Source organism: Rhinatrema bivittatum, chromosome 7 (genome assembly GCF_901001135.1).
Source record: "Rhinatrema bivittatum chromosome 7, aRhiBiv1.1, whole genome shotgun sequence".
NCBI classification, from domain to species: Eukaryota; Metazoa; Chordata; class Amphibia; order Gymnophiona; family Rhinatrematidae; genus Rhinatrema; species Rhinatrema bivittatum.
In genome coordinates this window covers 97,716,906-97,742,235 of record NC_042621.1, presented here as the reverse complement: position 1 = coordinate 97,742,235, position 25,330 = coordinate 97,716,906, and the positions used below count along the sequence as shown (strand labels likewise).

Here is a 25,330-nt window from a genome sequence, read left to right as displayed (position 1 = left end):
TTTAGGCCTACGTTTGTACGTGAGGCAAAAGAGAGTAAAGTGACTCGCCCGAGGTCACCAGGAGCAGCAGTGGGCTTTGAACGGTGGTTTCCCTAGTTCTTCGCCCGCGGCTCCTCCACGCCACTCTGCCTTGCTTACACCTGGGAACCCCCTTCGGCATGAGCTTTCTCCAGCTGTCCAAGACACCTCCTCTCTATTTCTCAGCCTTCAGTGGAAAATCTATTCCTTTCCCACTCTTTGAGATTCATATTCAAAAGGGTTTCCCCGGCTAACGTCTGATGTTATCAGCCAAATCCAGACCTTTTAAATTCCCCATGCTCAGACAAAAAGAGGTGACACTGGCGGGGACAAACAGTGTACATACTAAGGTAACACGGTCGACTTTATCTGGGTAATTTTAGACTGGATATTCAGTTGGAGTGGATTCTCAAATCCAGGTAACTTTATCCGGCCTCCACCGGATGACTATGGACCTCTGTGCATCCACCTTTTTGTTGCTACACTTTTTCATGTTCATGTGACTGACGCTTATTTTAAGGTGCCTTGGTTAAGACACCATATAAAACTGGAAAATAAATAAATACATTTACAGGACCCCTAACCGCGTCATGTTTAATGTGTATCTAGTTACACATTGACCCGAAGCACTCAGGCGGCAAAAGATGGGGACTCGATTCTTACAGCTTTGATGCCTAGGATACAGTCCAGTCTATTCATGGCTTGTATAATACCTAAACCACAAGTAAACATACTGTGAAAAGAAACTCTACAAAGAAATGTTTTAAGGGTTCTTTCTCATGACCAGATAAGGCAAATAGACACAGAGCTCATTTTATCCAAAAGGAGGGGGGAGGGGTCTGAAAATATTTTCAGTCCAAAGTTATTTTCTGGGCCTAGAAGTGAATTTCCAAATGAATTAATGCAAGTAAAAGTGGCAGATGTTGTAGCAGTTTTCAAAAGCCAAATTTTCTCAGGTGACAGTTTTGCTCCCCTAAATCCTTTTGAATGTTACTTGAAGGGAATAATCAGTCATCATCAGCATGCCTTACACGCGCCCATTCAGCGGTGGCTTTTAGCTTGGCAATTTTGCACAATTGGGTTTAAAAATATTCCCTGCTCCAAGGGCAATTCATTTTGGATATTTGTTACCCCCATGCCCATCCTCACCTAATGATATGCACATCTGGAATAAGAATGTTACCCGGGCACCTTTCCGGGTTACCATTAAGCCCTGGGAAAAGACCTGTTAATGCAGTTAGAGAAATATAATTGGGGAGGGGGAGGATCCATTCAGTGGTGGTCCTCCCATGGCGGGGCTATAATGGATATCCCTGGCAGGAGGTTTTATAGCAGAGCTCCGCAAAGAGCTCGGGGGGCAGTCTAATGTATACGGAAAATGGAAAATACACGTGTATGCTTGATGTTTATAAAATAGCATACACACGTATAGAGTCTGTGCATGTACATGCTATTTTTACATCTTCATATGAAGTATCCACGGAGACCACATCTTCTATGCAGCTAGAATACCTCAGCAAGATTCACAACCACACTTGACATTTCGGATAAATATCTTTTTGTGACACCAGATATTCACCAGAGATCACGTGAATTTCGCCCCTTTAAGGCACACAAGTAAATAAATCTGGCATGCCACACTCAACGCAATCAACAACCTACTTCATTCTTTACAACTTGCTCTTAATACTACAAAAACTGAACTTATGGTTATAACTTCTCCCACACCATCCCATACTACGCCGACAATGCCTATCACATTACCCCACACCCAATTTTCCTACCAATTACGTGATTTAGGAGTTATACTAGATGACCATATGACATTCAAAAAATATATCAACACAATTCTGAAAGAATGTTTTTTCAAGATCCACACAATTAAAAAATTAAAACCTTTACTGCATTTTGCTGATTTCCGCACCGTACTCCAAGCCATGGTATTCTCTAAAATTGCCTACTGTAATGCGCTGCTATTAGGACTACCCAAAAATGCCATCAATCCGTTACAAATACTACAGAACACTGCCGCTCGCATCCTCACCAACACTACCTCAAAGGAGCATATTACACCTATCCTTAAACGACTACATTGGCTACCCATTCACGTTCGTATTCAATATAAGGTTTTAACTCTCATACACAAAGCCCTCCATAAATCCGAAATGAACTGGTTCTCTAACGCCTTACAGTATCACACCTCTAACAGGCTGATCAGAAACCCATACATGGCTACCTTGCAAACCCCTTCACCTCAACTCTATAAATATTCATCCACTAAAGCCCGCGCCCTGTCACTAGCTGGCCCTACTTTATGGAACTCTATGCCCACTGAACTACGACTCGAACAGTCTCCGATGATTTTTTAAAAAAATCTCAAGACATGGCTATTTACCCAAGCCTACACATGATCCCTTTGCTACTGCCCTTTCCATGCTATCTACTTACAAACACATTAAACATTATCTCTCATGCACTTCCTTCCCCTTGATGCAATATTTCTAATTATGCCTGAATGTCCATTCCTCTCTTCCTCCCCCCGCTCCCTCCCTCCGCCTCCCCCTCCCCTACCCGCCTTCCCTATAATCTTATTTTTTTGCCGTTCAAATTACTTAGTTTTTTCACTGTTAGTTATCTATGCTTTAGTTCATTATTTACTATTATCTTGTTATATGTATAATGTTACGCCTTTTCAGTTATTTTTATACTAGTTCATAATTATTACTACCTTGTTCTATGGACAACGCTCTGTCGTTTTGTTTTTGTTACCTGTAAACCGACGCAATATCCTTGGATGAACGACGGTATGTAAAAACCTATATATAAATAAATAATAAATAAATACATCCATCCATCCATCTGAATGAATAGATTTCTTTGTGAGCCAAGACAGATATGCAGGTCAGAAAAAAGAAAGAAAGAAAAAATGCAATGTGAATTAATCTCAGTGCTAAATATGGCTGCCAATGAAACCAGCCAGTGACATAAAACCTCTCTCAAGTGACATCTGTCTCTACTCACATTTAAACAGAAGGAAGACAGGCTGTGCTCTAACCTGGTCTCAAGGAAATTCGGTGTTAATTAATTCAGTTTTTTATGTTCTGTTTCTTGACACTTCAAAGCAGATTACAGTCAGGTACTGTAGGTATTTCCCTATCCCCAGAGGGCTTACAATCTAATTTTGTACCTGAGGCAACGGAGGGTTAAGTGACTTGCCTAAGGTCACAAGGAGTGATAGTGGGATTTCAATCCTGGTTTCCCTGGGTCGTAGCCCACTGCTCTTATCTCTAGGTTACTCCTGCACTCCATTAACTTCAGACACAGTTAATTAAATAGTTTTTGTAAAAGAGTTTTGTAGAAAATTTTATAAGTAATGCATTATAAAATACAAATTTTATTAATAGCCCCACGTCATAACAGTGATGGCTGATTTTAAGTTTTTTCTATCTCTGACGGTGACAATATTTATCTTATTGTTATTACTACAATTTTGTAAATTTGTTTCCCTTTTTCATTTTAATCATTGTGAGGGCAATGTTGCGCATGAAGTGGACCCTTGGCCTAGGGCAGGGTTGGTCCGGTCCTCCGGTCGGACCCGGAGGGCGCCTGCCTAGTACTAGGAGGTGGAGTACAGGCAGAGATGGTCATCGGTGGGCCTTGCAGAATCTCAGCAGAGACCGTTCAGAGTAGGCTCACCACCACAAGGATGCGCAGTCATTGTCCTAGGAAAAAGGCCGGCGTTCATAGGAGGCCAGCAAGGAGAGTCCATATGGAAAGCAAGGGTCGGTACCAAGAGATCAGTCCAGAATAGTTAGCCAAGGCAAGGTCGGGTTCCAGAAGGCAATCAGCGTAGTCAGGTCACAGGCATAGATCTGGGCAGGCGGCAGGCAAGAATAGTCAAGGAACAGGCAAAAGGTCAGTACTGGGAAGACAGTCCGAGGGTACTACCTTGAAAGGCGAGACATGGAAGTCACTGAAGACACAAGGATGCTGGAACTGAAGGTACTTGGAAAAGACAATGAAGACACAAGGACACTGGAACAGATGGCACTCAGATCAGTAGCCACCAGAGTGGCAACCTGGCGAGGGATCAACCAGAGTGAGTGTACTTCCGGACCTAGTCCCAGCCACCACAGAAACGGACGCCGAACACAACGGAAGTCCCAAGAAGTGGTCAACCAGAACATGGGATCCGGAACAAACACTGAACCAGGAGCAGTGGAACGACCCAATTCCAAGGCGAAGACTGAATAGCAACTGAGCCCTTTTGTAGGGCTAGCAGGTAACTCCCTGGGAGGAGCCTGCGGGAGAGGACCCAGGGACCGCAACCTCACTGTCCCTTTAAATAGGGAAGAGAGCCGCGGGCCTGCCCCTTAGGAGGATCTGTAGCAGGGGACAGGACCCTGGACAACGACGTCCCTGCTGCAGTCGTGCAGAAGGAGCCGGAGGAGGACCGTGGACAGGCCCTGAGGTAAGCGGCAGCGTCCAAGCCGCTGAAGAGTCACCAAGGGTGGCTCCAGCCACAGGAGAGGTCCCAGCTTCGGCGGCCTGCAAGCCGCGAAGCGCACCATGTCACCAGCGGCTCCCTGCTGTGCTAGGGAAGGCTCAGCATGGCTCCTGCCATGCTGGCAAGATGGCAGCCAGGCCATAAAGGCCCCAGCGTTGGCGGCTCCTGCCACGGGCAGGAGAAGACAGGCTGAGGCCTCACCGGGCCGCGGGACGGCAGCGATGACAGCGGCCCCACCCAGCCACGGGCCACATCGCAACACAAGTCATCCAAGCAAAGCGATCCTGCCGCAAATTGGCGGTGGATTGGATGACCTGTACTGAGAAGCCGGCATCTGATGACGACCATATGGCCAACAGCACACTCCCAGCAGATATAGCAGAAGCGGTGAGGGCCGCCATCAGCCAGCTTGGCAATAAAAGTCACTCGAGCCTGGACACTAGCTTGAGTCGGTTGTGGATAAGGTATCACAAGTGGTTTCCACCATGGGGGAAACCACAGCACATTTGGATAGTCTAACAGAATGCGTGGAGGAACTGGAGACGTCCCTCACCACAGCACGGCAGAGACTTGAGATTCTGGAACGAGGGCACAAATCGGTGGTTGAAAAACAGGATGACCTCGAGAATCTGAGTCGCTGCAGCAACCTCCGCATCATAGGCATTCCAGAGAACGTGGAGGGTACGGACCCTGCGAGGTTCTTTGCCACAAGGTTGCCCTCTCTGTTCCCTTTAAGGGGGGCAAGGGTGAAGCTCGACTGGGCCCATAGGGTCCTGGTGCCTCCACCTAAGGCAAATGATAGACCATGTGCACTGATTATCCGGGTACATAATTACCAAGATAAATGTCGTCTTCTCGATGCTAGCAGAAAGCTCAAAGAAATCAAGTTCAAGGAGCACCGCATCTTCATTTTTCCGGATTACTCAGCCTAAGTGCAAAGGCGCAGGGTTGCGTTTGTGGACATTAAAAAGGAGCTTCGCAGTTTAGGCTCGAGCTAGGCTATGCTGTATACAGCCTGCCTACAGGTGAAGCACGGAGGCAAATCTGAGATCTGTGAGTCGGTGCAGGCTGCAGGTGAGCTGTTTCAGAAATTGCTGAGAGCTGCTGCTGCTGCTTCCTCGAATGGCGCTCCGAGAGGAACTCGATGGCCCTATATCCTTTCTTTTTTCTTCCCTATGCCCTATATGAGGGAGCTTATCTGAGATGTTTCCCTCTTATTCTCCCCTATATGGCAGGATGGTATGGTTTGGTTATGCATCTTCCTCCTGGAGGAATTTCATTTGTTATTCCTGGAGAACTTCTTGTCATACATCTTACTGTCCTGATGATATTTTCCTCGAGTTGGATATTATCATTTTCTGCTGGACATGAAGGTTTTTCTCTTGGACATATGGGCGGGGCTGACTGTTGGGGTATGGTTGTTTCTGTAAAAGAGGGGATGGGTGATTGTGTAGGTTAGGTTGTATTTTTTGGAAAAGAGGGCAGGTCTCAGGTGTTCCCCCACTTGTCCTGGTTTTCCTTAGGGGGTGAGGGGCTGGGAGGGTGGGGATATACGTGGGTCATCCTGTTGGTTGCCTTTTTTAGGCATAGGGATGTTCTGATTTGTAGGTAAGGGAGGGCGGTCTCTCGAAGTTAGTTATGATAAGTTGGAGTAACACAAAACTAGGGTCAGACGTACACAGTGGCTTTTTTTCTCACATTGTGCAAAGTAAGGCTTTGGTTTTTCCCTTTTATTATGGCTAATCTCTCTCTTAAATTTTTCTCCCTTAATGTTCGGGGTATTGAGACTCCTATTAAGCATCAGCGAATTTTAGACTTCTTAAAGAAGAATGGGGCACAGGTGGTTCTTCTCCAGGAAAAACATATTTGACTGATAGTGAGCATGACAAGCCGGCTCGGGACTGGATGGAGCATGTAGAATATGCTTCCTTTAGCTCTAAAAGCCTGGGGGTGTGCATCCTGATACATAAAGCGGTGCCCCTTATTATACACAGGGTCCATAAGGATTTGGAGAGTCGATTTATCTTTCTGGAGTGCTCCCTTAGTGGGGAATATTTTACCCTAGCTAATTTATATGGTCCTAATGTGGGTCAAAAGGGCTTCTATTTACAGTTGCAGGGTCTGCTCGAGGCCTTCTCTCCATACCATCTTATTGCAGGGGGAGACTGGAATGTTAGACTAGATCCCAGGCTGGACAGATTTTCCGGGGGCCAAGCAACTGGTTTAGCCGAATCCTTGAAGTATATGATATCCCGCCTTGATCTGGTGGATGTTTGGAGGGAGCAAAATCCTACTGGTCGGGATTATACTTCTTTTTCGCCTCAGTTTTCCTCATACAGTCAGATCAACTTTTTTCTCTGTTCTCATCTGTTTCTGTCTCTGGTGGGTCTGGCTGATATTGGTTCCACGGTCATTTCTGATCATAATCCCATTTTGTTACCGATGTGTTTCTCACATGGTTTGGCAATGGGGAAGGGCTAGTGGTTGAATACGGCTTTGCTACGTTTGAAGCCTTTCTGTACAATGATTCGGGATACGGTGAAAGAATACTTTGAGATCCATGATTCTAGTGAATATTCCCCTGTCTTGTGTGGGAGACCTTAAAAACTGTCCTGCGTGGGCGGATCATCAGCTTTGCTTCTCACAGCAAAAATGTCAGGGCCCGTCACGAACATTCTCTGGAACTTCAGATAAAGCAATTGGAGAAAGCGAATAAATGCACTGGATCTTATCGCGCCTATAGGGCGCTGGAGAAGTGCAGGGCCGCTCTTCGTGAGCTGCAACTTGAAGAAGTAGAGAGAATTTTTTGCTACTCTCGTCAGAGAGTATATGAGTTTGGAAACAAGACTGGGCCTATGCTTGCCCGTTTGCTGTGGTGGAAGTGTCATGGACCCTGCCCGCGGGTCCCCCCGCGAGCAGGCACTGCTCACCTTGTTTTGCTCTTGCTGCCCGACGTGGCTGGTGCCGCCGGAGTCGGGCCTTTAGTGCGGCCGAAGCCGTGGACTTGCTGTTTTCTGCGGCCCAGAGGCCGCCCACCAAGCCTCCTCTTCACCGCGGCCGGAGCCACAGACTTTGCCGCAGTCCCATGCGGCACAGAGCCACCGCCAACGTCACTGCATCCTCCGGGGCTGCAGGCCGCAAGCTCTGGGCTGGAGTAGTGGCTGGAGCCGCCCCTGGGGCCTCCTGAAGCGGCTGGAGCCGCTGCTGTCATCGGGCCTGCTTCTCAGGCCAGTCCTGCTTCTTTATGCGACGACGCTGTGCAGGCCACTGTCCACGGTCCTGCACAGTTTCTGCTTCCTAGGCGCACGGCCGCGCCTCTCTACAGAATTTAAGGGGCCAGCCACAGGAAGTGTTGCTGGCCCCACCTATAAAGGGCTGCTCCGTCACTTCAGTTTTCGCCTTGCATCGGAGTTACTTCACTCTGGAGGCTCCTGTCTGCCAGAGCTCCGTCAGGTCTTCTTCGTGGAGCTCCTCTTCGTTTCGTCTCTTCATGTCAAGTCATGTTCGTGCTTGAGGTCCCCATCCAGGTGTCCTAGTGTCTTGTCTTGATCTTCTGCTTCCTGATGTCCCAAGTTCCTTGGTGTCCTGCTCCTGTGTCTTCAGCGCTCCTGAGCCTTTTGGTACCTGTCAGGCCTTGCTTCCTCGGATGATGTCTTTCCCGAGCATGGAGTGGCCTGCAGGTGGAATTTGTTCCTGTGCTCCTGAGCTGTCATGTCCTGCCAGACTTCGTGGAGCTCCAGATGACATCTGGCTTCGTCGTCAGAGTCCCACCTCGACTGGATTCTTCCCTGCGCTCGTCCCATTCTCAGCGTGGTCCGTGACCAGCCTCCTTGGGCTGTGTAGGGCGCTCAGTGGGACAGGGTGGTCCACAACCAGTCCCGCGGGTGGACTGTGTAGGGCATCCTGAGAGACAGTGCCAATGTTCTCCCTCCCAGCTCTCGTCTCGTCTGGACTTCGTCAAGTTCCTCGTCTCGTCCCGGATGCCGTTGCATCAGTCTTGGTGTCATGTCTCTGCTTCAACATCTTGTTCCTGATGTCGTCGCATCGACCCTGGTCCAGGATGCAATCGCATCGACCATTGGTCCGTGATGTCTTCGCATCAGCCTTGGTGTCATGTCTTGTGCCAGCCCTCGTCTCTAATGCCTTCCGCATCAGCCTTGGTGTCATGTCTTCGTCTGCATTGCCGTTGCATCGACCTTGGTGTCATGTCTTCATGTCAAGGCCCGTCTGCCCTAGTCCTCAGGCCAGGCCTGCTGCTCCATGCCGATCTAAGTGGCAGGTCTGAAAGGGCTTGGAATGGTCGGAGGACCATTCATATTCCAACATCATCTTATTGTTGGCCTTGGAAGCTTGCAGGCCTGGCAGAGGGTAAGATCGTCAATGCTGGAACATGCCGTCAACCCTCGGTTCAGTCCTGAATCCGTCTGGGGTCGGGCTGATGCCCAAGGGCACACTAAAACACCCCCGTATGCAACAGAATGCAAGGCCTTTCAAGGACGCCCTTCTCAACAGGAAGTCCCAGAAGACATTGATCTCTGGCATTCGTCAGATTGATGGTACTTTGGTGTATTCTAACGAGGGTATCATTGCCAGATTTAAAGAATTATTTGCACAGTTATATTCAGCTGATGGCCCTGGTTCGGTCGCTGAAATTATGGATTATCTTGCCGACGTGCCTCTGCCATCTTTGACCGATCCCCAGAGAGAGAGAGAGGTTGGCGGCCCCTATCACAACATTGGAGATCCAAGGAGCGATCTCTCGTCTTCTGGGGAGAAAGAGCCCAGGACCTGATGGCTTCTCGTTTGAGTTCTACAAGAACTTCCTGGCCGTTCTTGTGGGTCATTGAAATATGTTTTTGATTATTTGCAGACCCATCCAGATCATACTATCAGTCTCTTTGATACTACCATAGTGTTGTTGCAAAAACCTGGATGGGAAAATTCGATCCGGAAGCTTATAGGCCTCTCTCTCTATTAAATGCAGATGTAAAAATCTTAGCGAAGGTACTACAGCTGAGGCTCGAGTGCTGTCTGGGGTCTCTAATCAGCCCTGACCAGTCTGGCTTTATTAGTGGCCACTTCTCTGTGAATAACACCAGGTGCTTATTCAACGTCATGGTGCTAGCTAGAAGAGACAAGATTCCTGGCCTGGTAGTTAGTCTCGATGCAGAAAAGGTCTTCGATCATCTCAGTTGGCCTTTCCTGTTTGCAGTGTTGGAGAAATTGAGGTTCTCTGAGCAATTTTGTGGTTTGATTTGAGCCTTGTATAGTAGTCCTAAGGCCAGAATTCTTACTAATGGTTTCTTATTGGGCTTTTTCCCCAAAATGAAGGGTACTTGGCAGAGATGCTGTTATCACTACTGCTTTTTGATCTTGCTATCAAATCCCTAGCAGTAAAATTGCAAAAAACACTCTGCTCTGTGCGGTTTCCAGCTGGTGATTGTTCTCATTTGATATCCCTCTATGCGGATGACGTTCTCTTATTTTTAGTGGATCCGAGGCGGGAAGGTCCGGTGCTGTTGGCGGAACTGGTTTCCTTTGGAGTGGTGGCAGGGTATAAGGTCAATTATCATAAATTGGTGGTGTTCCTTATTGGTATCTCTACGCCAGAGAGGGTACCAGTCTGTTTTGCTCCTTTCAAATGGGCGATGACCTATTTAAAATAGCTAGGTATTCATGTCCCAGTGACTATGAGTGAATTATATAGGTTAAACTATGCCCTGGTTGTCACGGCTATTAAATGGGATTTTCAGGGGTGGTGAGGGCTTTATCTTTCTTGGGGAGGGAGGCTTAATGTAATTAAAATTAACATTTTACCTCGCCTATTTTACTTGTTCCAACATGTCCCCTATTTCTTACCTAGTGGTTAATTTTTCTTCCATTAATCTGCACTATTGGACTTCTTATGGGAGAGTAAACCTGCACGGGTTGGTTTTCACACTTTGTTTAGGCCAAAGGAATGGGGGGATGGCATTTCCTTGTCTTCAGGCATACTTCTGGGCAGCACGCCTATCAGGAGTTTTTACTTGGCTTTATAGGGATTGTGCCTTAATTTGGCTTGCAACTGAGAGTTATTTAGCTGAGGAAGTAGACCTAATGTTGCTGCTTTCATCGTCCCCTTTATCGCCAGGGGGAACAACAGGCATGACATAACTGCCCTCTTATCGCATGCACTGTCAAGACGTGGAAAGCACTTTGTAGAGAGCTTGATATCAGGGCAAAGGGCCGTGTGCTTTCTTCCCTCTCTGGAAGAATCCTGCCCTAACTATTCACTCATTTAGTCAGGTTGCCAGACCATGGTGGGCAGCCGATTTATATCGTTTGGGTCACCTCTATGAAGGAAAAGGATTGATGTCTTTCCCTGAGCTTCAGGATGAATTTGAAATCTCAACCTGAAGCAGGAGATAGCTAGGAGGGAAGAGGAAGGATGGTGTTGGGTCTCTCCCACATCCCTGGAGCTTGCTTTAGTATGGGATTTATGCGGCGGAAGACTAGCTCTTTCTTCTACAGAGCCATCATCCAGACATGGATTGATAGGGAACCTGTTTTGAGGGTGGAGAGGCAGTGGTGCACTGACCTAGGGATCCAAATCAACTCGAAGAGAGGAATATGGCGCAGAGCACATAAATCCTCTCTTTGTGCAAAGAGGGCAGAATTATTGATTACACTGCTCATGTGTTCTTATAGATTCCCACTGTTCTTTTCTACGTTTTCTGCATGTTTGGTGGGGATGCCCTATCATACCTGCCTTTTGGTCGCAGGTGGGGAGACTGATCGAGCAGGTGGCTTGATGCTCTTTTCTACTGAGCCCGGGTCTCTGCCTTCTCGGACTGTGGGGTTCTCAGAGAATCGATAAACATAAAAGGTTATTGATCCAGCAAATGCTGCACACTGCTCACTTTGTCATCGCTTGGAAGTGGAAGTCCGCCCCAACTTTGGAGGACTGGAGAACTCAGGTTCACTCTGTCGCACTATCAGAGAAATTAACTTTTAGGTTGCGGGACAATATATCCCACTATGATAAGATTTGGGGCCCATGTTGGAAATTTTATCATTCGCTTTAAAGTTTCTTGTGTGCTATGGGACTATTATCTGTGGCCCTGTCCCTCTTGTTTACTTTCTGATCATCATCAGTGTATGTTCTGACTCTGTCTCAAAATAAAGAGTTTAAAAAAAGCATGCACATAAATCGAATTCCACCACCAGGAAAATCTCCGCTCATTCTGGCTAAACTTATTCGTGAACATGACATACGCACCTAAGTTCACCCACATATTGAGCGGGCAGTTTTGTAAAAAGGACATATCTGCACGCTGTTTTCCACACAGAGCTCCCTTTGAAAATTACTCCCTTTCTGTATTAGTTATGTATGACTTTTGCAACATGTGTAAAATTGTCAGGCCAATAAAGTTATCTAAATCCTGGTGCTGCTGATATGCCAAGAGGTGCAGCAGGAACCCTGCTGAGGCTCTGCTGACCTCACTAAATCTGGCCATATGCCTTAGAGCAGCTGGTACAATAACAGGATACATTATTTCATGTTGAGATTTTTCTGTTTATGAAATCACAGCAGCTAGAGAGAAGCTGGTTTTGATTAGACATTCGTGATCTGCTCTTCAGGGTTTCCTTTTGATATAAGCTTACGCTTCTCATTTTTCCACTAAAATTGCCAAAGGAAAACGGTTTGTGATCCGATTGTATTTATGTATTTTACACATCTAGAGCCCGCGCAAACCGTTTACCCGCTCACACCTTTAGATAACCTGGATCATCCGGGTTTCTCTCAGGTTCTTTGCCTTCCTGCTTCCCAGTTCTGCCTTGGGAGTAAGTGAGGCGGGATCATGCAGCACACGAATAAGAGCAGGCTCTGCGGCCACTGCAGGGACAGCGAGAAGAAGGAGTCGATGTCCCTGTGGTGAGGGCCTCCTGCTCTTCGGTTCCGTCCCAGCGCGCCTGCTGCCACGGCCTCTACCCAGGAGAGGCTCGAGTGCAGTCAGAATGAAACCGGAGGATCGGCGCATCGAGAAGGCTTCAGGTGGAGGGCTGAATTCATAGCTGGAGACAAGGAAGTAGAGGATTGGGATAGGGTGGAGTCTAGGACCAAAGAGAGATAAATGGAGGTCTTGCAGGGGCCCAGCTGGGTGGAGGGAAGAAGGGAAATTTTGGAAAACAAGAAGGTGAAGAGTGAGAGGGGGAGGACCAGTGCTGCTGAGGGAGAGAAGGAGAGACCAGGGTAAAAGAATGGGAGAGAGAAAAGAAGCGAAGAGGCAGTGATGGGGTAGAGGAATAAGAAGCAGAGAGAAAAAAATGAAAATAAGTGAGACAAAGAGGAGAGAGGAAAGAGGGAGAGACAATGGACAGCTGGAGAAAGGAGAAAACAGCCAAGAAAAGGCAGCTAAAAGCATAGTAAACATTATGATGAGAAAAACACTGACAAAGGTTAAAAAATGCTGATATTTAATGTTCAGTATAGTTGTTGGAATATGCCCTACTCCTCCATCACCATCCCTTTGGGGAAAAGCCTGAGGTACTTCTTATCAGATTTTCCCCTTAGTTTTGTGCGGTAGAATTTGCAAGGAAAATAATCATGTGTAAACTTGAAAATACAATCTGTGCGCGTTGTTTTCCAGTCCTGCCCAGAACATGACCCGGAAACACCATCCCTAAATGAAGTTAAGAGTGCACGCTGTTTGAAAAATTCCTTCAGTCATACTGAGGAAAGGCAATTTTCAGATAATTTACGTGGCTAATTCCCTATTTACACAGTTAATTGACTTTGGAAATTGTCCTCTGTGTGCCTGGAAGAGCATTTCTGAATGGGTGTCATGCTCTCCTCTGAAAAAAAACAACACGGAAAACAGTCGGGTAGAGCCAGAAGGCAAATGTGGTAAAACAAGACCAGTCGTCTTAGCTAGAGGGATTCCTTTCTTAGATATATAAATACAATCACGGAATAGATAAAATATGCCCGACACAGGCCGGGTTTCGCCCTGGCATAGGGCTGCGTCAGGGGCTAGACTGTGCGTAGAAGTGCTGCTGTTTTCAGAGTCACTACACTGTTGAAGATAAATGCCGGGCCAATTCATGACGCTGGCTTTTCTATTCATTGCGGTTCCATAATACAGCGGCACTTTTTGAAGGTTTCATTCGGCGATATACTCGCTGTTTTCAGAGCTCCTGCACTATTGAAGGGACGACAGTGATGTACAAACCATAACTTGAGCCTAGTGGCCATCGGAGTAGACCCAATTTTTGACTTTTGACGCCCAGTCTAGCCCCTGACGCAGCCCTATGCCAGGGCGAAACTCAGCCTGAGTCGGGCATATTTTACCTATTCCGTGGTTTTATTTATGTATCTAATAAAGGAATCCCTCCAGCCAAGACGACTGGTCTTGTTTTACCACATTTGCCTTCATGCTCCTTCTCTGGCCATTTCCTAGTCCAAACTGAAAATCCAGCTTCTTGCGAACGCTTTGGTAAAGCCCACTAGGCCCCACTTCACTTGAAAACAGGAAAACAATGCGAAGTCCAGGAGGAGGTGTAGCAGAAAGCTGAATGATAGCAAGGGTCCATCCCCTAAAGGGTGCCAGTGGTTCAGAGGTTTTACGGGCAATTCAAAGAGTCATTGAGAGGATTTGGGAAAAGACATTTTCCAGGAGGCAGCGGGAGCCAACCATGGGCTCTGGCTCTCAACAGCTCAGGAAGAGCGGGTGGGTTTTCCTCTCTTTTCTATCTGGTGTGGATTTCGCAGGACAGCCCTCTTTATACAGTCTCAGCGGGTTTCTTATCCCAAGGTCTAAGGGATAGAGGAGTTTGTCTAAGAAACTGGGTCACCAACTAAGTAGTGGGAGGAAGGACGGGCATTTTCTTTTTCCCTAGTGGGGCTTCTAGAGACGTTTGTGAAAGTAAGAGGAGGGTCCCAGCCTTTACCCTCCTACTCAATTTGTGCAAGAAGCTGATGTTTGCATTTCTAAATGTCGTCTGCCTTTGCAATACCGGACTGCTTATTTTTTGATTCAGTTAATTTTACCTTTGTGTTTTGTGTATGGACTTTATCATCAGAGTAACAAAGCGCAATTCCTTGGGTCTTACAGGTTAGACTGTACCCTATAGCAGAATATGATTTCCTGAGCTGTAATGAGTTGGAGAGTGCTCTGCAGCTTCTAAGTGTGGCCTCTTGTAAAGGGGGGAGGGGGGTTTATACATACAGTTTGTCTAATTTTCAAAAGTATTTACATGCTTAAATGCACTTTACACATAAATGAGCTTTTGAAAATTGCTACAATATATGCCATTGGCCCATAGGTTTTATCTGTGTTAAGTTCATTTAACGTGAGTAAATGGCTTTAGAAAATTGCTGCAATTGTACGTTACATTTACCTGCATAAATCCTATTGAAAATGCACCTGTTAAATTGTAAACTCTGGAAGGTGCATATTCAAAAGCCATTAGACAGAAAACTTAAAAGTTGTCTAAATGGCAAAAACATTTTCCGCTATTTATCCAACTAAATTCTAGAATTTAGCTGGAAAAGTCTGGGGTGTTCCTGGGAGGAGCAGAGTTAGTCCGATAACTTATCCGGCTAAATCTGGTCGTCCTATAGGCTAAAAATTGACCTCTGGCTGTCCTTGATCAGAATAGTGCTATATTTACTGTAAAAAATGTATTTTCTGAAGGGTTTTTTCTAGTGCTTGTATCATCACTAGACAGTAAGTTCCAGAGAGCAGGCATTGTCTCTTTTGTGTGTCTGTAAAGAAATAAATGGTAGTAGTATTGTGTTCAGCAATATACAGGGTTAAATTATTATATTTGTCTGAATAACTAAGGGTGAATATTGAGCTGATAGTCAACCAGCAAAGTTAGCCAGACAAATTTACAGTATCTGGCTAATTTAGCAGGGATATGCAGCGACATGGGAGTGCCACTGAATATACCCGGCTATTTTGAAGTTATCTGGATAAGTATATCCAGCTAATCTTAGGATTGCTCTTCAGAAGTCCTAAAGTTAGCTGGCTATCAGGTCGATACTGTAACGTGCGGTTGAGGATTTCCCGTCTGTAACGAGCTGGGAGCGCACAATTCGGACGCGTAAGGCGATCCAGCGATACAGTCTCCAGTTTCACGCGTCCTTAGCGCTTCTTAAAACAGACGCATAACCCTTTCCGCACGCAGCATGTATATGATATGTAAATGAACGAATTAGCTGTATAATGAAGGAATTAGCTATTCCCCTCCGATACTGTGACGCACGCTCAGATTATCTCCTTTGTAACCCGCTATTTTGCCGTGTCCTTAACCTGTTAGTTTACCGCCATCCTCTACTTGGTGTTAGTGTGGTGTTAGAAAATTAAAACGGGAATAAAGTGTAAAAAATGGGGGCGATTTCAGCGCTCAAGGCCCCGTCCGGTCTCCGGTGCAGCCCCAGTCCTGTCCCCTCCTCCCGAAGCAAAAAAAAACCCGAAAAAGTAGCAAGGCTCGGGCCTGCTACGGTAGTCCCTTCTCCCTTCTCCCTTCCTCCCGATTTCGGTGCTCAAGGCGGCCGGGTGGGCGTGCAGTCATCCAGGCAGAGGGAGCCGGCGGCGAAAGCGGCCTCCGGCTCCCTCTGCCTGGATGAATGCACGGCCCCCGCCGGCAGCGAATGAATGCCCGTGCGATTTCGGCGCTCATGCCTTGAGCGCCGAAATCGCACGGGCATTGTTTCTGTTTATCCCAGTCTAATCAGTTGCCCATTCAGGAGCCAAAGTTATTTTCATTATGACTAGGGTTCAGTGGTCTTTTTCTGATTTAAAAAAAAAAAGGCTGGAGATCAATTTATTTGTTAGAAAGAGGTTTTCCTATAAGGAATTTGATGCATGAATGAATGCCCGTGCGATTTCAGCGCTCAAGGCATGAGCGCCGAAATCGCACGGGCATTCATTCACTGCCGGCGGGGGCCGTGCATTCATCCAGGCAGAGGGAGCCGGCGGCCGCTTTCGCCGCCGGCTCCCTCTGCCTGGATGAATGCACGGCCCCCGCCGGCAGTGAATGAATGCCCGTGCGATTTGCTCCCTCTGCCTGGATGAATGCACGGCCCCCGCCGGCAGTGAATGAATGCCCGTGAGATTTCGGCACTCAAGGCGTGACGTCACGTCATGTGACTGCCTTGAGCGCCGAAATCGCACGGGCATTCATTCACTGCCGGCGGGGGCCGTGCATTCATCCAGGCAGAGGGAGCCAGAGGCCGCTTTCGCCGCCGGCTCCCTCTGCCTGGATGAATGCACGCCCACCCGGCCGCCTTGAGCGCTGAAATCGGGAGAAGAGGAGAAGGGAGAAGGGACTATTGTAGCAGGCCCGAGCCTTGCTACTTTTTCGGGTTTTTTTTTTTTTTGCCTCGGGAGGAGGAGACAGACTGGGGCTGCACCGGAGACCGGACGGGGCCAGGGCAGGTGAGCGGGGGCTGGGGGATAGTTTGCCGAGCATCGGGGAACATAACTGTCCACTTCCTGGTACCTGTCATTTCAAATGTCATTTGAAATGACAGGTACCAGCGTGGCCGTGAAGCATTAGGCCCGCGAACCCAGGATACTGTATAGGCGCTCTATACAGTAAAATGGGTTGCGCGGGCCTAACGCTTGCCTAACGCTTCGCAGCCGCGGCATGCATTTGCATGCAATTAGAAGAGAGTATCGAGCTCTAGGTGAAGAGAACTGTGCGTGCGGGGAACGAGGGTGCGCCTGGCAATGCCGCACTGTTTCTACCGCGGCCTTAGAGTATCGACCTGTATGTTAGCCAGATATAAAAATAGCTGGGTACATTCAGCAATGCTCCCATGCTGCTGCATATCACAGCTAACGGGTCGATACTCTAAGGCCGCGGTAGAAACAGTGCGGCATTGCCAGGCGCACCCTCGTTCCCCGCACGCACAGTTCTCTTCACCTAGCGCTCCATACTCTCTTCTAATTGCATGCAAATGCATGCCGCGGCTGCGAAGCGTTAGGCAAGCGTTAGGCCTGCGCAACCCATTTTACTGTATAGAGCGCCTATACAGTATCCTGGGCCTAACGCTTCACGGCCGCGCTGATATCTGTCATTTCAAATGACATTTGAAATGACATTTGAAATGGCAGGTACCAGGAAGTGGACAGTTATGTTCCCCGATGCTCGGCAAACTTTCCCCCAGCCCCCGCTTACCTGCCCTGGCCCCGTCCAGTCTCCGGTGCAGCCCCAGTCTGTCTCCTCCTCCCGAGGCAAAAAAAAAAAAACCCCGAAAAAATAGCAAGGCTCGGGCCTGCTACGGTAGTCCCTTCTCCCTTCTCCTCTCCTCTCCTCCCGATTTCGATGCTCAAGGCGGCTGGGTGGGCGTGCATTCATCCAGGCAGAGGGAGCCAGCGGCGAAAGCGGCCTCCGGCTCCCTCTGCCTGGATGAATGCACGGCCCCCGCCGGCAGTGAATGAATGCCCGTGCGATTTCGGCGCTCATGCCTTGCGCGCCGAAATCGCACGGGCATTCATTCATGCATCAAATTCCTTATAGGAAAACCTCTTTCTAACAAATAAATTGATCTCCAGCCTTTTTTTTTTTTTTTTTAAATCAGAAAAAGACCACTGAACCCTAGTCATAATGAAAATAACTTTGGCTCCTGAATGGGCAACCGATTAGACTGGGATAAACAGAAACAATGCCGTGCGATTTCGGCGCTCAAGGCATGAGCGCCGAAATCGCACGGGCATTCATTCACTGCCGGCGGGGGCCGTGCATTCATCCAGGCAGAGGGAGCCGGCCGCTTTCGCCGCCGGCTCCCTCTGCCTGGATGAATGCACGGCCGCCTTGAGCGCCGAAATCGCACGGGCATTCATTTACTGCCGGCGGGGGCCGTGCATTCATCCAGGCAGAGGGAGCTGGAGGCCGCTTTCGCCGCCGGCTCCCTCTGCCTGGATGAATGCACGCCCACCCGGCCGCCTTGAGCACCGAAATCGGGAGGAGGGGAGAAGGGAGAAGGGACTACCGTAGCAGGCCCGAGCCTTGCTACTTTTTCGGGTTTTTTTTTTGCTTCGGGAGGAGGGGACAGGACTGCGGCTGCACCGGAGACCGGAAATTGCACGGGCATTCATTCACTGCCGGCGGGGGCCGTGCATTCATCCAGGCAGAGGGAGCCGGAGGCCGCTTTCGCCGCCGGCTCCCTCTGCCTGGATGACTGCACGCCCACCCGGCCGCCTTGAGCACCGAAATTGGGAGGAAGGGAGAAGGGACTACCGTAGCAGGCCCGAGCCTTGCTACTTTTTCGGTTTTTTTTTTGCTTCGGGAGGAGGGGACAGGACTGGGGCTGCACCAGAGACCGGACGGGGCCTTGAGCGTCGAAATCGCCCCCATTTTTTACACTTTATTCCCGTTTTAATTTTCTAACACCACACTAACACCAAGTAGAGGGTGGTGGTAAACTAACAGGTTAAGGACGCGGCAAAATAGCGGGTTACAAAGGAGATAATCTGAGCGCGCGTCACAGTATCGGAGGGGAATAGCTAATTCCTTCATTATACAGCTAATTCGTTCATTTACATATCATATACATGCTGCGTGTGGAAAGGGTTATGCGTCTGTTTTAAGAAGTGCTAAGGACGCGTGAAACTGGAGACTGTATCGCTGGATCGCCTTAAGCGTCCGAATTGTGCGCTCCCAGCTCGTTACAGACGGGAAATCCTCAACCGCACGTTACAGTATCGACCTGTAAATTAGGTAACTGAACCAGATAAGTGTGCTCCACCCTGGAATGCACCCAGACTGTCCCAACTTATCTGGTTAACTTTTTAATTGGATAAAAAAATTATCCAACTAATCCTGGGGCAGGCAGAGTGACCAGGTTTAAATCCTGTGTTTTGTCTGGCTAAGTGCAGGACATAGCCACACAAACCTGTTAATATTGGCCTCTTAATTTTTACTTTGTCAATGCTATATTATCAACGATAAGCTGTGCTGCTCTTCCACTGGTGATTCTGTATTCTCATTTACAATGTGAGTGCACCAAATGCTATTTTCAGCACATTATTTGAGCTATGATGCCCAATGATCATTGCAAGCTTAGGTCAACTGTATATTTGAGACAAAGGCTTCCGTTGCTTCAAAAGCTAAGGCTGTGCTTTTCTTTTCAAATGGCATAAAAACACCAGTGAGACAAGCTGTTTTGTGTTGTGCCATTTGAAAGCAAAACAAAAAAGAAATGCTAATGAAATTTCATTTTAATTGTGTTTCATTTTTATAGTGCTCGCTATTTGCAAACAGAGTGCACTACATTGGAAACTAAATGGCAAAAATGAAACAGAAAACAAAAAAAATGGGCTCTGAAATCGCCAGAAACAAAATTTGGCGAGGGGATGGTGGTTGCCAACCTCTATCAAAAACCTGTTTTACAGCAGGAATACAACAGCCAATTTATCTAACTGTCTGAAGCAAAGGAAATGACACTACTCAAACCTCAACAATTCATTTTGACGCCAGGTGAGGTCACACGAGCACATAACAAGCACCAAGTGACTAACACAGCTTAACAGCAGGTCGTGAACCTTAACAGAAAATCCTGTCTGCATATTTACAATGATTAATCGTGCACTTTGAAACATTAAACAGGAAGGAAACGCCTCAAGCCGGGACAACAGAGAGCCCAATTCATCGTAAAGAGAAAAAAATCTATTCAACCTTCAGTGACCTGGAGCGGCATCCTGATGCAAGTCAAGTAGCAGTCACCTGTACTCCTCCTTCAGGGGGCAAGGGTTAGTATGGTCTGTTTGCACCGGCCCTGCAGAGAGAGAGAGAGAGAGAGAGAGAGAGAGGGAATCAGATTCACCTTTGGGGGACACACTGTCAAGGGCAGACACAAAATGTCAGTGTGCAGAGGGGGCCATACAGGAAAATACTGTCAGAAATTTAGAGCGCTGACTGAAAATATATTCTGGATGTGACATTACTGCACAGAAGCTGCAGACGGTTTGTGACGTGGGGTGCAGTCTCGGGGTGTCTGAGGGACTGATTTCTAGAGGTGGAACGGGCACCTTCACGCTGCAAATCTTAGGATCTATAAGGAGGCGGAGTATTTTCTATAGCCATGGGTTTTATATTTACCAGTTACCCCCTACTTACATGTCTTGTCCTCTCCCCTAACACAGCTTAAGGGAGGTTGATAATGGGGGTGTCCAATTTAAGGATGCCCTTTAATTGTCATTCTCAGACAAACCATAGCGTGCTTGGTGATCTCCAAAGCCTTCCTTTGCTAAACCCTGCAAGTGTGCAGGGGCCAGCGGAACCACCAGGCAAGCTAGGCCTGGGCTTAGGGCACCAACCATTAGGGGGCGCAAGCGGCAGCAAGAAGGAGGAGTAGAGTTTCAGCTGCTCGGGGTTGAGATTGGGGTGGCAGTGCAACGGGGGGGGCGGGCTGAAGGCAGAAGGTGCCTAGGGTGCCTAATCCCCTTGCACCGGCCCTACAGGTGTGCGTTCTCCAGCCTCCCGTGCACCGAGGCCCTGTCTGAGGGCTCTGATCCCTTAGCACGCTACTAACTCTTATTATCCGTGCCCAACACAAGCTTCCCTTAGTAGCTGAGGCTATGTGCAAGAGCCTGAAATCCCGTATTTTGAGTTTACCTCGGTGCCATTCGTTTTTTTCTTAAACTCGGCAAAACCCGGCGCTGGACGCGTGTCCCGTTACTTAACACCCTGGGGCTCTCCTAAACCCTTGCACCATTTCAGCTCCCCCATATCATATCACCCCTATTCTGAAGAGTCTCCATTGGTTGCCTATCTATTCTCGCATTCAGTACAAATGTCTGACTCTCCTTCACAAAACAATTCATGGCAATAGCACAGAATGGTTAAACGCATCTCTTCCTATTCACACGCCCTCTCGCAACTTAAGATCACTAGGCAAGGCATTGCTTTCAGTTCCATCACCCAAATCAGCACAATTAAATGCACAATCCCTAGCCAGGAACGCTCTTCCACTGAATATACGATTAGAGGCGAGCATACAACCATTTAAGGGACATCTAAAAACATGGCTGTTTGAGCAGGCGTTTAACAATGCAGAATAACATCTTTTTTAGCGACTACCCCTGAAAAATTTAGATTAGATAAAGGTTTTAGTACTATAATTTTAATTCTTTTAAATGATGTTACCAGCAGTTATGATGTTTTTACCAATTTTAATGTATTTTATTATTTTTGTAATTTAGAGTAGAGAGCATTATTAAGAGTTCTTAACATTTTTTATAGGGTTTATTTGGATATTTAGTTTTAATGTTTTTCGGGGACAATGTATTAATGGCTTGCCCCAAATTCTGCTGTAAACTAACTTGAAGTGCACACAATATGTTCAGTATATAAAAATGCCTGCCTAAATAAATAAATAAATAAATAATCACATCAGCAAGCTGCAATTTAGTAAAAAAAAAAAGTTCTCTTTAACTAATTGTTGTTTAATCTTTAACTGTAACTTGAAGCATCTTTGACAACAGTTTGAGATGGCTCCACATGTAAGCTCCCTACCCAACCAGGAGACAAAAAGGAGAGATACAAGTCACAATGCTGCTGGTCACTCTTTATCTTGCTTAGAAAAAAAGGTTCCTGGCCAGAGTTTCAAGCAGCTCCCCATGCTAGTCAAACCCAGCTCCCAACCAGTCCGCACGCTGGGGGGAATTACATCTCCACCTGTTAAAGTAACTTCCACATCATACGTTTTTGTATTCAGCTTCCATTCCTGCTGCCTTCAATAGGAAGCTTCCCCCTTTCTAAACTAAGCTGTAGGCAACAGCCTCACAGTCATACTTAAAGCAAACTCTTCTCTAAAACTGGCCACAGCCTTGATTAGGGTTCTCTGTTATGCCTGCCAGCTGGCCCTGCACGTTTCTATCTCCAAGTTGTCCCTTCACATAAATTCAATTCCTCTGCTGCATTTAGTGCGGAATTAACCTGGTGGGGCTGTGGTTTGCTTTTCTATTCCCACACTGTTAAAAGTATAGTGCAAGCAACCTGCCTTCATAGAATCCCCCCAAACCTCTACAGGAACGGATAACACAAGTAGAATATACGCAAAGCCCAATTATTTATTTTGATATTCCACTTTTTGGCACTTCAAAGGGTACATCAAAGTGGATTACATGCAGGTTCTGTAGGTATTTCCCTATTCCCAGGTGGGGTTTATAATCTAATTTTGTACCTGAGGCAATGGAGGGTAAAGTGACTTGCCCAAGGTCACAGGGAGCGACAGTAGGATTTGAGCCTTGGTTTCCCAGGGTTGTAGTCCGCTGCTCTAACCGCTAGGCCTCTTCTCCACTCCCATTAACAGCTCTACTTAACCTCCATACATTCCCCTAGTTGTCCAACTGTCTTTAAGGCCAGTGGTTCCCAAACCTGTTCTGGAAGACCCCTAGCCCGTCAGGTTCTCAGGATATCCACAGTGAACATGCATGAGAGAGGTTTGCATGCACTGCCTCCATAGCATGCAAATCTGATCTCCTGTACATATACATTCTGGACAAATCCTGAAAGCCTGACGGGCTGGGCCTCCTCCAGAACAGGTTTGGGAACCTCTGTCCTAGGCAACAGATTTAGGTGACAGACTTACCTTAAATGATGAAAACATCCCTCTTGCTCTTCTTCTTCAGCACTGCTTCCCAGGGTTATAGCCCAGGTGCTGTTCTCTCTCTCCACCTCCTCTCTGCTCTTCTAATCAAATCCTCCCCAGGAGCTAACTGCTAGGGATTCTGAGACTTGTAGTTCACGAGCAACCATACTTCAGCTTGCTGTTTAGCCCAAAAAAGTCTGACCAAAGCAGCTTTTACCAAGTTATTCTTTTTTTTAAGTGCAGGGACTAGGACAGATCTGTTAACTCACTACAGCAGCTAAATCCAGCGCCATGTCTGCATAAAATATTTAGTGATTTATGCAATTGCTGTGTCCACATAAGCCTGTTTTCAAAGCTTACATCTATCTTAGCATCTTTAAAAATCATACATAATATACGTATCATACATATCTATCTGTCTGGGTTGAATCCCGGCCTAATCATGCAATGTTTCTTACCTGGGCCAACAGCACACAGCTAGGTGTACAGAACCTACTTTGACGGTTACGAGGTATCCATATGAACCCCTTTTTGTCGGTGTTTCTCAAACACCTGAATTTGGATGACTTAAGCCCTAAGTAAGGGAACAGGTTGACTTGTCCATTTTTGTGTTTTTGGAGTTAAGTGCTTGTCAGAGTAGCCTGGCCAACTTAAGAAAGTCACTAGATCAACCTTGACAGTCTCCAGGGTGAGGAAACTGTGGCTAGAAAGGTAAGTGCCATGCTATGGCTCCAGGGGAGCACCAAGCTGCCCAAAGCAAAAAGCAGAGCATGCCCTATGGCCCACACATAGTAATAAATGCTCATGCCCGGTCCTGGCTGTTGAACAGCGTGCTCAGTGCTCTTTGCAGCTGCCGGGGTATCACAAACCAGTGGCGTGCCCCCCCCTTCTATGCCATCACAATTGGCTCTCACTCCCAGGTCACACCCCCTTGTGGTGACTGGAAGAAGGGCAGGGAGACCCAAGCTGGCATCCACTGCACCACCACCACCACCACCACCAAACGAGACATCGATGAGGCTCTAGCACAGAAGACCTGGCCAACTAAAATAAGGTGCAATCGCAGCATCCAGAGAACTGCTGCCGAAACGGCCTCCCCTCCCGCACCCGGAGGCGGCTGGCAAGAAAGGGCAAGAAGCCACCAATGTGCAGCTCAGAACCCTACCTTCCACCGCTAAAGTGAGACAAGTTCCAAGAAGAGCACATTGAATCCTGGGCTTCGTAATCTCTAGGTCTGCACCCATTATACACACAGCGTAAGAAAACAAACGACGTTCCCAGGGCCATCCAAGCAGGGCTTTGACACACAGAGACTTTTAAAATTGTGATTTAAAGTCATTAAAATTGTGGTTAGATTTTTTTTTCTAAATAGCTAAACTAGCTCTGTATCACACTTGCATCTATAAAAGCTCCATCATGTTCAAGAAAGATATGATAGACTGGTACACACCAGCCACAGGGCTACCAAGAAACATTTTCTGACTGTGCCCCCCTTACTGACAAATATCTGGAGTCTAGGAAGTGAGCTTTGTCTTGTTATGGATCAGCATTATGGAAAACAACATCTATGTATCTGAGGCCTCCGGTGTGTTGCCGTACGGCAAAATGGCGCCGGCCGTACGGCAACACAATTTGACTGCAGGAGGTCGTTCCCGGACCCCCGCTGGACTTTTGGCAAGTCTTGTGGGGGTCAGGAGGTCCCCCCAAGCTGGCCAAAAGTCCCTAGGGGTCCAGCGGGGGTCCGGGAGCGATCTTCTGCGATCTTGACGTCGGGGGACAGGAACCGAAATAGCGCCAGCACCATTAACGCAGACGTGGGCCGAGAGTGGAAGATCACACCGGGATCTCCCCACTGGACCCCAGGTAATTTAAAGCATTTTGGGGGGGTTCGGGAGGGTGGGGGATTTATTTTAAAGGGTCGGGGTGGGTTTTAGGGTTGTTTTAGTGTGCCGGTTTTTCCACCCTCCCCCTTCCCCTTCCCCTCCCCCTTCCCCCGATTTACGATTTTTGACGATACATCGGGGGAATTCCTATTATATATCGCCTCTAACGATTTTTGACGATTTAAAATATATCGGATGATATTTTAAATCGTCAAAAAACGATTCACATCCCTAATTCCTACCTATTTTGATACTGCTGATTTAAAGAATCTTTGAGATAATAGATTGGCTGAGATTACTACTTCTACTCCAGAGCCTATAATGCCTGCTAAATTG

General features: G+C 47.4%; 1 long non-coding RNA gene across 1 annotated transcript in view; it reads right to left on the bottom strand.

Moving 5' to 3' along the window:
• The window catches only part of LOC115096267, an 89,520-nt gene that overhangs the window by 18,752 nt on the left and 45,438 nt on the right, over positions 1 to 25,330 (bottom strand). The window contains exon 2 of the long non-coding RNA XR_003858011.1: positions 20,195 to 20,294. This is a non-coding gene — a long non-coding RNA (uncharacterized LOC115096267). The remainder of the gene's footprint in view (positions 1 to 20,194; positions 20,295 to 25,330) is intronic.